Below are 8,561 nucleotides of genomic sequence, written 5' to 3'. Positions count from 1 at the left end.
CTTGCAACCCTCTGTGGCTGCAACATACTCAGCCTCTGTGGTAGACAAAGCAATGCACTTCTGTGCACGAGACATCCACGACACTGCACCACCTGCAAAGGTGAACACATAACCGGAAGTGGATCTCCTACTATCCACATGCCCTGCATAGTCTGAATCTGTGTACCCAAGTACACGCATGTCTCCTTTACCAAAGCAAATGCACATCTCCTTGGTACCCTTCATGTACCTCATGATGCACTTAACTGCCTCCCAATGCCTCTTTCCTGGATTAGCCATATACCGGCTAACAACTCCCACTGCAAATGCAATGTCTGGTCTAGTAGCTATCATAGCATACATAAGACTCCCAACTGCTGATGCATAAGGAACCTTGGCCATCATGGCCCTCTCCTCATCTGATTTGGGACTATCTGTATGACTCAGTTTCACATATGGAGGCAATGGAGTACTCACTGCCTTCCCCCCCTCCATATTGAAACGCTGCAATACTTTTGTAACATACTCTTTTTGTGAAAGCCAAAGGAGTTTCCTACGCCGATCACGCGTGATGCGCATACCAAGAATATGACCTGCAAGTCCCAAATCCTTCATATCAAAGGCCTCATGCAACTTGGCCTTTAATGCATCTAGCTCATAAGTATTCTTGCTAGCCAATAGCATATCATCCACATATAGTGCCAGGATTATCAGGCTACTATCCTTAGCCCTTTTAGTGTAGAGGCAGTGATCAATTTCACTCCTTCTAAAACCCTGGGACCGAATGAAAGCATCAAACTTCTGATACCATTCTCTAGGCGCTTGCTTAAGACCATAGAGACTCTTCTTTAGCTTGCAAACTAAATGCTCTTTGCCCTTTTCTTCAAAGCCTTCCGGCTGCACCATGTAGATGTCCTCATGCAAATCCCCATGCAAGAAAGCTGTCTTGACATCCATTTGCATAAGCTCCATATCCTCTATTGCCACTAGTCCAAGCATGCATCTAAGTGTGGTCATCTTCACAACCGGAGAGAATATCTCATCAAAGTCCACACCCTTCTCTTGCTTGAACCCTTTAGCAACCAAACGGGCCTTGTACCTAGGCACATCATCACCTGTGACCTTCATTTTGTAGACCCATTTACATGGCAATGCTTTCTTTCCATGTGGCAAAGAAACCAAGTCCCAAGTCTTATTCTTCATAAGTGAACTCATCTCTGATTGCATAGCATACTCCCACTTGCATTGATCCTCACGCATCATAGCCTCTCTGTAGCAAGAAGGCTCCCCGTAATCAGTAAGCATCACATAGTCTACCCCTGGAACAAACCTATCAGGCGGTCTAGACACTCTAGATGATCTTCCCAAGGGCATTTCAGCTTGCTGTCCCACTTGCATATTAGCCACATTTGGCTCATCATTTCCACCAATAGATGATCCATCATCTACCCTTGATTGTATACCTGTGGGAGTACTTGGTTGTACCATTTCTTGCACATTTGGTGCATGGACAGCTTGCTGCCTATCAACATATGCAGGTGGATTCACATCCTGGAAAGTGATTCTCCTCATTTCCACATCCCTCATGGGTGCCTTATGCATCTTCTTCTCATTGAAGACCACATCATGGCTGCGTATGATCTTCTTTGCTTCTGGATCCCAGAGACGATAGCCCATCTCTCCACTTTCACCATAACCTAGAAAGATGCATTTCCTAGACTTAGGATCTAGCTTCTTTCGAAGCTCTTTTGGCACATGTGCATATGCCTCATACCCAAATATACGCAAATGAGAGTAAGAGGGCTTCTTGCCACTCCATGCCTCTTCAGGAATACCACCATCCAAACTCTTACTAGGTGATCTATTGATCACATGCACTGCAGTCCTCATTGCCTCAGCCCAAAAACCACCAGAAAGACTTACATTGGAAAGCATGCATTGCAATCTTTCTTGAATGGTACGGTTCATCTTTTCTGCAACTGGATTTTGCTCTGGAGTACGAGGGGATGTAAGCTCCCTCTTAATCCCACGTGTATCACAGAAATGCTGAAAGTCATGAGAGAGATACTCTCCACCATTGTCAGTCCGTAGGCATTTAAGCGTTCTACCTGACTGATTCTCAACCAAGGCCAGCCATTTCTAAAATACCTGGAATACATCACTCTTTGGAGCTATAACATAAGCCCACACTTTCCTAGTTGCATCATCAATGAATGTCACATAGTATTCAGCCCCGCCTAATGACTGTGTAGGCATGGGACCACATACGTCTGAATGCACCAAATCAAGCATTTCAAACTCTTTCTTTCCCCTTCTTTTATGGGCTGATTTAGTCTGCTTCCCATAGAGACAATGCTCACAAAATTCAAAATCAGAGAAACTCAAATGCGGTACATAACCCAAACGGCATAAGAGTTTCATTCCATTCTGGCTCATGTGCCCCAACCTGCAATGCCACAAAGAAGTGCTTGGCTGCTCGGTTATTGCAACAACATGATCAAATACCCCTGATACATGTAAGGGATACAAAGTCCCACACTTGGCACCCCTAGCCAAAAGCATAGAGCCCTTTTGAATTTTCCAACTTTGAAAGCCAAAAGTGGTGTGAAAACCAGCATCATCTAGCTGACCCACTGAAATAAGACTCTTGGTCAGCTTAGGCACATGTCTCACATGTTTCAAAACAAATGCAGACCCATTTGCAAAAGAAAACTTTATGTCACCTACTCCCACTATGTCACATGCATAGTCATTTCCAAGATGCACACAACCTGTCTTTCCACTGTCATAAGTGGAGAACCATTCCCTATGGGGAGTAACATGGAATGAAGCACCAGAATCCAAAATCCAATCCTGGGAATATGCATCATCTGAAGTGGTAAGCAACTCTGTAGATAAACTAGACATGAAGAGAACATCATTGTCACTATCATGTGTGACTGCATTGATCTCCTCGATCCTCACTTTTCCTTTGTCCTCCCTTGGACTCTCTTCCTTTTGATTTGCACCCCAATTTGCATTCTTTTTCTTATCCTTTTGCTCTCTTTTCAGCTTGTAGCAATCCTTTTTCATATGGCCCTTCTTGCCACAATGGTAACACTCAATGTTCTGTGCCCTAGATTTGCTACGTGACTTCCCTCTTTCTTGGGACTTCCCCCTGAACTGTGATCTGCCCCTTTGCACATTTAAGGCTGCATCCTGCTTGTTGCCATCCATAGACTTCCGTCTAATCTCCTCGGCCAACAAGCTACCCACAACATCATCAAATTTCAGTACTCCACCAGGTGCAGAGTTACTAACAGCTATACGGAAGGTATCCCATGAGGATGGCAATGAACATAAGAGAAATATTGCCTTAGTCTCCGCATCAAAATTCATTTTCAAAGCCTGAAGCTGGCTGAAAATAATATTGAATTCATTCAAATGAGAAGCAATGGAGACCCCTTCCTTCATCTGCAGCTCAAACAACCTCTTCATGAGGTAAACTTTATTAGAGGCAGTTTCCTTCTCATAAATGGCACACAGTTTCTTCCACAAATCTTCAGTAGTCTGCTCATTTACTACAGTGAAATAAACTGACTTTGCAAGATGAAGTCTAATAGTAGACTTTGCTAATGCATCCAACTCATTCCAATCATCCTCAAACATATTTGCAGGCTTAGCTTCAATCCCTGCCAAGGGTTTAATCTGCTTCTTTTGAATAAGCACATCCCTTATTTGTTCTTTCCACAAAGAAAAGTTTGTCCCATCAAACTTTTTAATGCTGAAAAACTCCTTTTCAGGCATGGAAGAGGATGCCATGATGCAAATAAAGCAAAATCCCAAATGCTAGTACCTGCAAGAGAGAATCACACCAAATACTAGGTGCACCAAATGTGTATGCCACAATAGACTGAAATATCACCAAAGCTCAAAGCTCAAAGCATCAAAAGATGCATCTGACTCATGTGCATATACTATGCATCCATATGAGCAAATCTGGCCCAAAAGAAAATGCCAATAAGTGCCAAATGACTCAAGCATAAACACTGTCCACTGGCATATGCATCAATAATGTCTCATCCAAGAGAGCATAGCACTATCAGTGCATCACCTGCAATGTGTCAAAGCTGTCCCTCAGCTTAAAATAGCATCCATGTGCAAAGCGTCCATAAAAAATAGCATCCCACAAGGCAATTTGGGCCTATCAGCGCATCCAACAAGGACCACAATGCATCCAAATGGCCTATAAATCATCCACTGCAACCCAATGCACACCACGAATGAGCGCACACTGCTCAAACTGCAACCAGAGTGATCTGCATAAGGTATGCTCAAGAAATCGTAGTCCCACGGTAATGAGCGCTACTGAAAATAGAACCTAAGATGCTTCAAAACATGGGCGCCATTGCATAATTGGACTCAGCAAGAAAATCTGCAAATATCTCTCTTCTGCCAGAACTCCAAAATCCCAACCGATGAATGAGAAATGGGAGTCAACACTTATCCACTGCCATGTGGCATAAATCTAAGGTTTCAAAACCTTAGCATGAAAAATGCATAACAGAGAGACGAAATCAAATACACAGAGATTTATAACTCTGAAAATTCTCCACCGAATCACGCAAGAACTGATAGGTAGGGGTTTTTGGGCGTCCGGAACGCAATGGGACAGACGGTTTTGGAAACCGTGGTCTCAATCACTGGGTCCAACACCCGGACTGAAAAACGTTTTTGGAAACAGAGCTATCTGTAAACTCCACCGGTGTGCGAATGATGAGCAACATAGAAGTTTTAGGACCTCCTGAGTCCACCGGAACTGACAGATCTGCAAATGGTTGCTCCAAACTTGAGTTCCAACACCCGGGAAAAAAACGTAGGAACTAACACAGTGAGTCAGAAATCCACTGAAATGATCCCAGATTCAAGAATGAAGGTGTTTCCAAGCTCCTGAAGTGAAGTGGACACCAAAAGCAAGCAATAGTTGCCTCTACAAGTCAATATGGAGTCTCTGTCATCGAACGGAACAGGGAAAAGCTCAAAAAACGACTTTTTCTTTGAAAGCTCTTAACAGGCTCTCAAAACCACTTCGTAAAGCCAAAGTGACTTTTCCAAAGGTTCCTCCAAGGTCTCTGCACACTCGGATGCAAGTAAAGTCACCCACAAAGCTTCCCACAAAGCTTCTCCTTCCTCCCACAGAGCTGCTGAGCTTCAAGCATTCACGCACGCTCAGCTAGATCACTCGGGCTCTGATACCAGTTGAGAGTGCTCTCAACGGAAGCAAGAACAGAAGAGGGAGAGAGAGCGAGAGAGAGAGAGAGACAGAGAGCCACACAAGTTTTGGTGGGTGCAGAACCACCCTAATCTTCTTTTTCATTCATTTATATATGTGTTTGAGTATTGTACATAACCGGGGTTAAGGCACAGTGACCTTTAACCCCCACAATTAATTGAGTCCTGGCAATGTGCATGGTCTTCAGCCTCTCCATCGTATCCTCCTTTGGCTCCCACAAGCTAGACTGGCTAAAAACTGAGTTGTACAAATTCCTCATTGAATGTAATGTTTTGGTCTCTAAGAGACTAAGGCAGTTATGTGATCTCCTTTTGTTCAATTTGAGGCTCTAATCCTGCACTATTGTTAACTTTTATATTTGTATTTGAATGGTTATGGCCGCTACCTATAATCTTTTGTTTAAAGCTCTCAGCAATTGCTGAGTTTTTATAAATGTAAGATCCTCTGTTCAATTTTTGCTCGGTATAAGTTGATAATTTTTATATAACCTATTATTGGACATAAATGTGCATTGTAAACTCTTTTGCTCAATTTTTACTCGATAAACTGTACTTTTTTCATCATTTATATTTACTGCAACAAGGAATAAATATCAAGAAAGAAGGACTACAATTTCCTTGGTTTATGACCAAAATAGCGCTAAAATAACTCCAACAACCCCACCATTGTGGTTGCATGGAGATACATCTAGAAAATACAATTAAACTTTTCAAAAGTGCAATTGATGATATGGCTTCCATTTACGCGCAAGGGCCATATTGACATGCCATTTCTATCCAGTGGCATCTTGGATATTGTATAATGCACGTAGATATGGCCCTTGGCCTCAAAGGGGACCCCTCAAAGGCCATATCATCAATTGCATTTTGCTTGGTTGCACAACAGAATACATTTTCCTTGGTACACAAATATATAACTCCAAGAACCAGCACGGTGGCTTTCAGAAATCTCCTCCCGTAATACATAAAAATAGGTAACGGAGCTATAACTCCAAGAACCAGCACGGTGGTCTCTCCAAGACAACCTTGAATTCTAGGCGATGATAGATGGTCTCGCCAGAGACTGCGCTGAGGCAATGCTCAAAATGATAGATGGCGTCTCATTATTATGCCAAAAACCAGCGCGGTGGTCTCTCTAAGCTAACCTATGATTTGCATGGGATGTGGGCAAGGAAGTGGCAAAAGGTTGCATGATGACACGTGGTCAGGCTAGAGACTGTGCTGTGGTTGCGGTATTCAGAATGATAGATTGTGTATAATTATTAAGGCAAGAACTAGCACGGCGGTCTCTCTAAGCCAACCTTCAATTTTAATGATCTACATGGGTGCGTTCCCAATGAGAGGTAGCAAAGCTACAACAAAAGGCTGCACGATAATAAGTGATTAGGCGGTGTAGGCCAGAGACTGCACTGCGCGAAGTAGTGCAAAGATGCCATGTGTCGAGCTACGTGGTGTTCTGAATAAATAGATTGCGTTTCAATATTACGCCAGTGCACCTTCATGATGTCGAGAAAATTTTCAACGAGAGCATGGGTCTACGCAAAATTCAAATATTCACCCAGAAGCACATCGTGTCGTGGCCCCAAAATGGCCTCGAAAATAGTTCTGTGATTGGCTACACCCAAGCTAATGTTGACCCTAGTGCTCATAATACCTAATTTTGTATCAACCTGCTTCCATGTTAGTACTTAAATGTTTTAAGTAGCCCAGTGGTTAAAATATGACGGTTAATGATAACCAATCAAAAGGGCACTAGCACTGTGCAACAAATTTTAGGATATCATGATAGTAGTGTAGGGATAGCACAGTAGTAGTACAAGATAAGCTATCACCAACGTGGTGGTTGGTTGCACTAGGATATGAACAACCACCAGTGCAGTGGTTTGCTTCTATTATTACAACATGAATGGATTTGCCAGGATGTGTGGACTCATTATGGGAAACTAGCTTGGTGGTTGTTGGGATATACTAAAAGCAAGCATGGGATGAAATCTGACAGTTAACAAAACGATAAACAGTCTAAAGGGCACTATTTTAGAATAGCATTGTGCAATGAATTTTAGGATAGCATGGTAGTAGTATAGGGATAGCATGGTAGTAGTGCAGGATTAGTGCAGGATAAGTTATCGCCAATGTGGTGGTTAGTTTGCATTGGGATATTAACAGCCACCAGCATGGTGGTTTGCTTCTATTATTACAAGATAAATGGATTTGTAGGATGTGTGGATTTGTTATGGGAAACCAGCACGGTGGTTGTTGGGATATACTAAAAATAAGCATGGGATTTACCGTTTGGGATTTACAAAAAAAATTTAATGAAACTAGCATGGTGGTTGTTTGGGATATACTAAAAGGAAGCAATCTCAAATACAAACTCCATTTTGTAGGACAAGTGGACATATTGTTTTCTTACGATGAGACTACATAGATTTTCTTAGTACTATCTTAGTCATCCTTGTCCACCACTCCAAGACACCCCAAGATGTGCTTATGCGTGTCTAAGTCCAATTTGAAGACACCCTTGCCCTTCTTTCGTTGTGGCACAGGGTGCGTCTGGAACTTAATAGCTCTTACTAGATGAGAGTACTATTAACTAGAAAATAATTCGAGGCATGATGCTAGATGCGAGGCATGGCGACACTCGAGGGCCATAGAGAAAAAGAGAACATGAGGGGAGAAGCATTAACATAGGTGGGGAAAAGGGATTAAGAGGGGTGGGAATGAAGAGGGGGGACTATGGCACAAGGGGTAAGGAAGAGGGGGAAGAGGAGCATGTACATGATGGGAGGTGGAATGTAGAGAAGGAGACATCAAGGGCAGAGAGTCATGCTTTATTTGAAAGGAAGGATGGGAGGAAATCAAAGTACTAGCTAGGTGGCTTTACAAGAATGAGCGTGTTCCATCAAGGAATAGCCCCCTCCTTTTATAGCCAAGAGAGGGGGTCTCTCCCAATAAATGCATCCTCCCACATGCATGGTGTATGTGGAAGAGTCTCCCGTGTGGGTTAGGTGGGTACGCACTCTCAATTGTGTGTGAAAATCCTTTGCCTCATTTTTTCACATAAATCAAACCCCATATCCCAAGTCTAAGATACTCCCTTGGTCTCTCCCCAATTTTATAATATGTTCAAACATCTAGAAGGACAAGTGGAGGGTTGGCACAAGGAGTCTTGCCACCTCATCCTACTTTCCCCATTATTTAACTTGCACTCTTGGACTATCTATACCCTCCCCACATGGGCCTATCCTACATGGAGGCAATAATCCAATATAATATCCATCTCCACCTATTTTATATTACTTCTCCCATGG

This window comes from Dipteris shenzhenensis, chromosome 1 (genome assembly GCF_047967505.1).
Source record: "Dipteris shenzhenensis isolate YYH24624 ecotype China chromosome 1, Dip_SZ_1.0, whole genome shotgun sequence".
In the NCBI taxonomy this organism is placed as follows: domain Eukaryota; kingdom Viridiplantae; phylum Streptophyta; class Polypodiopsida; order Gleicheniales; family Dipteridaceae; genus Dipteris; species Dipteris shenzhenensis.
This window is presented reverse-complemented; position numbering follows the sequence as displayed.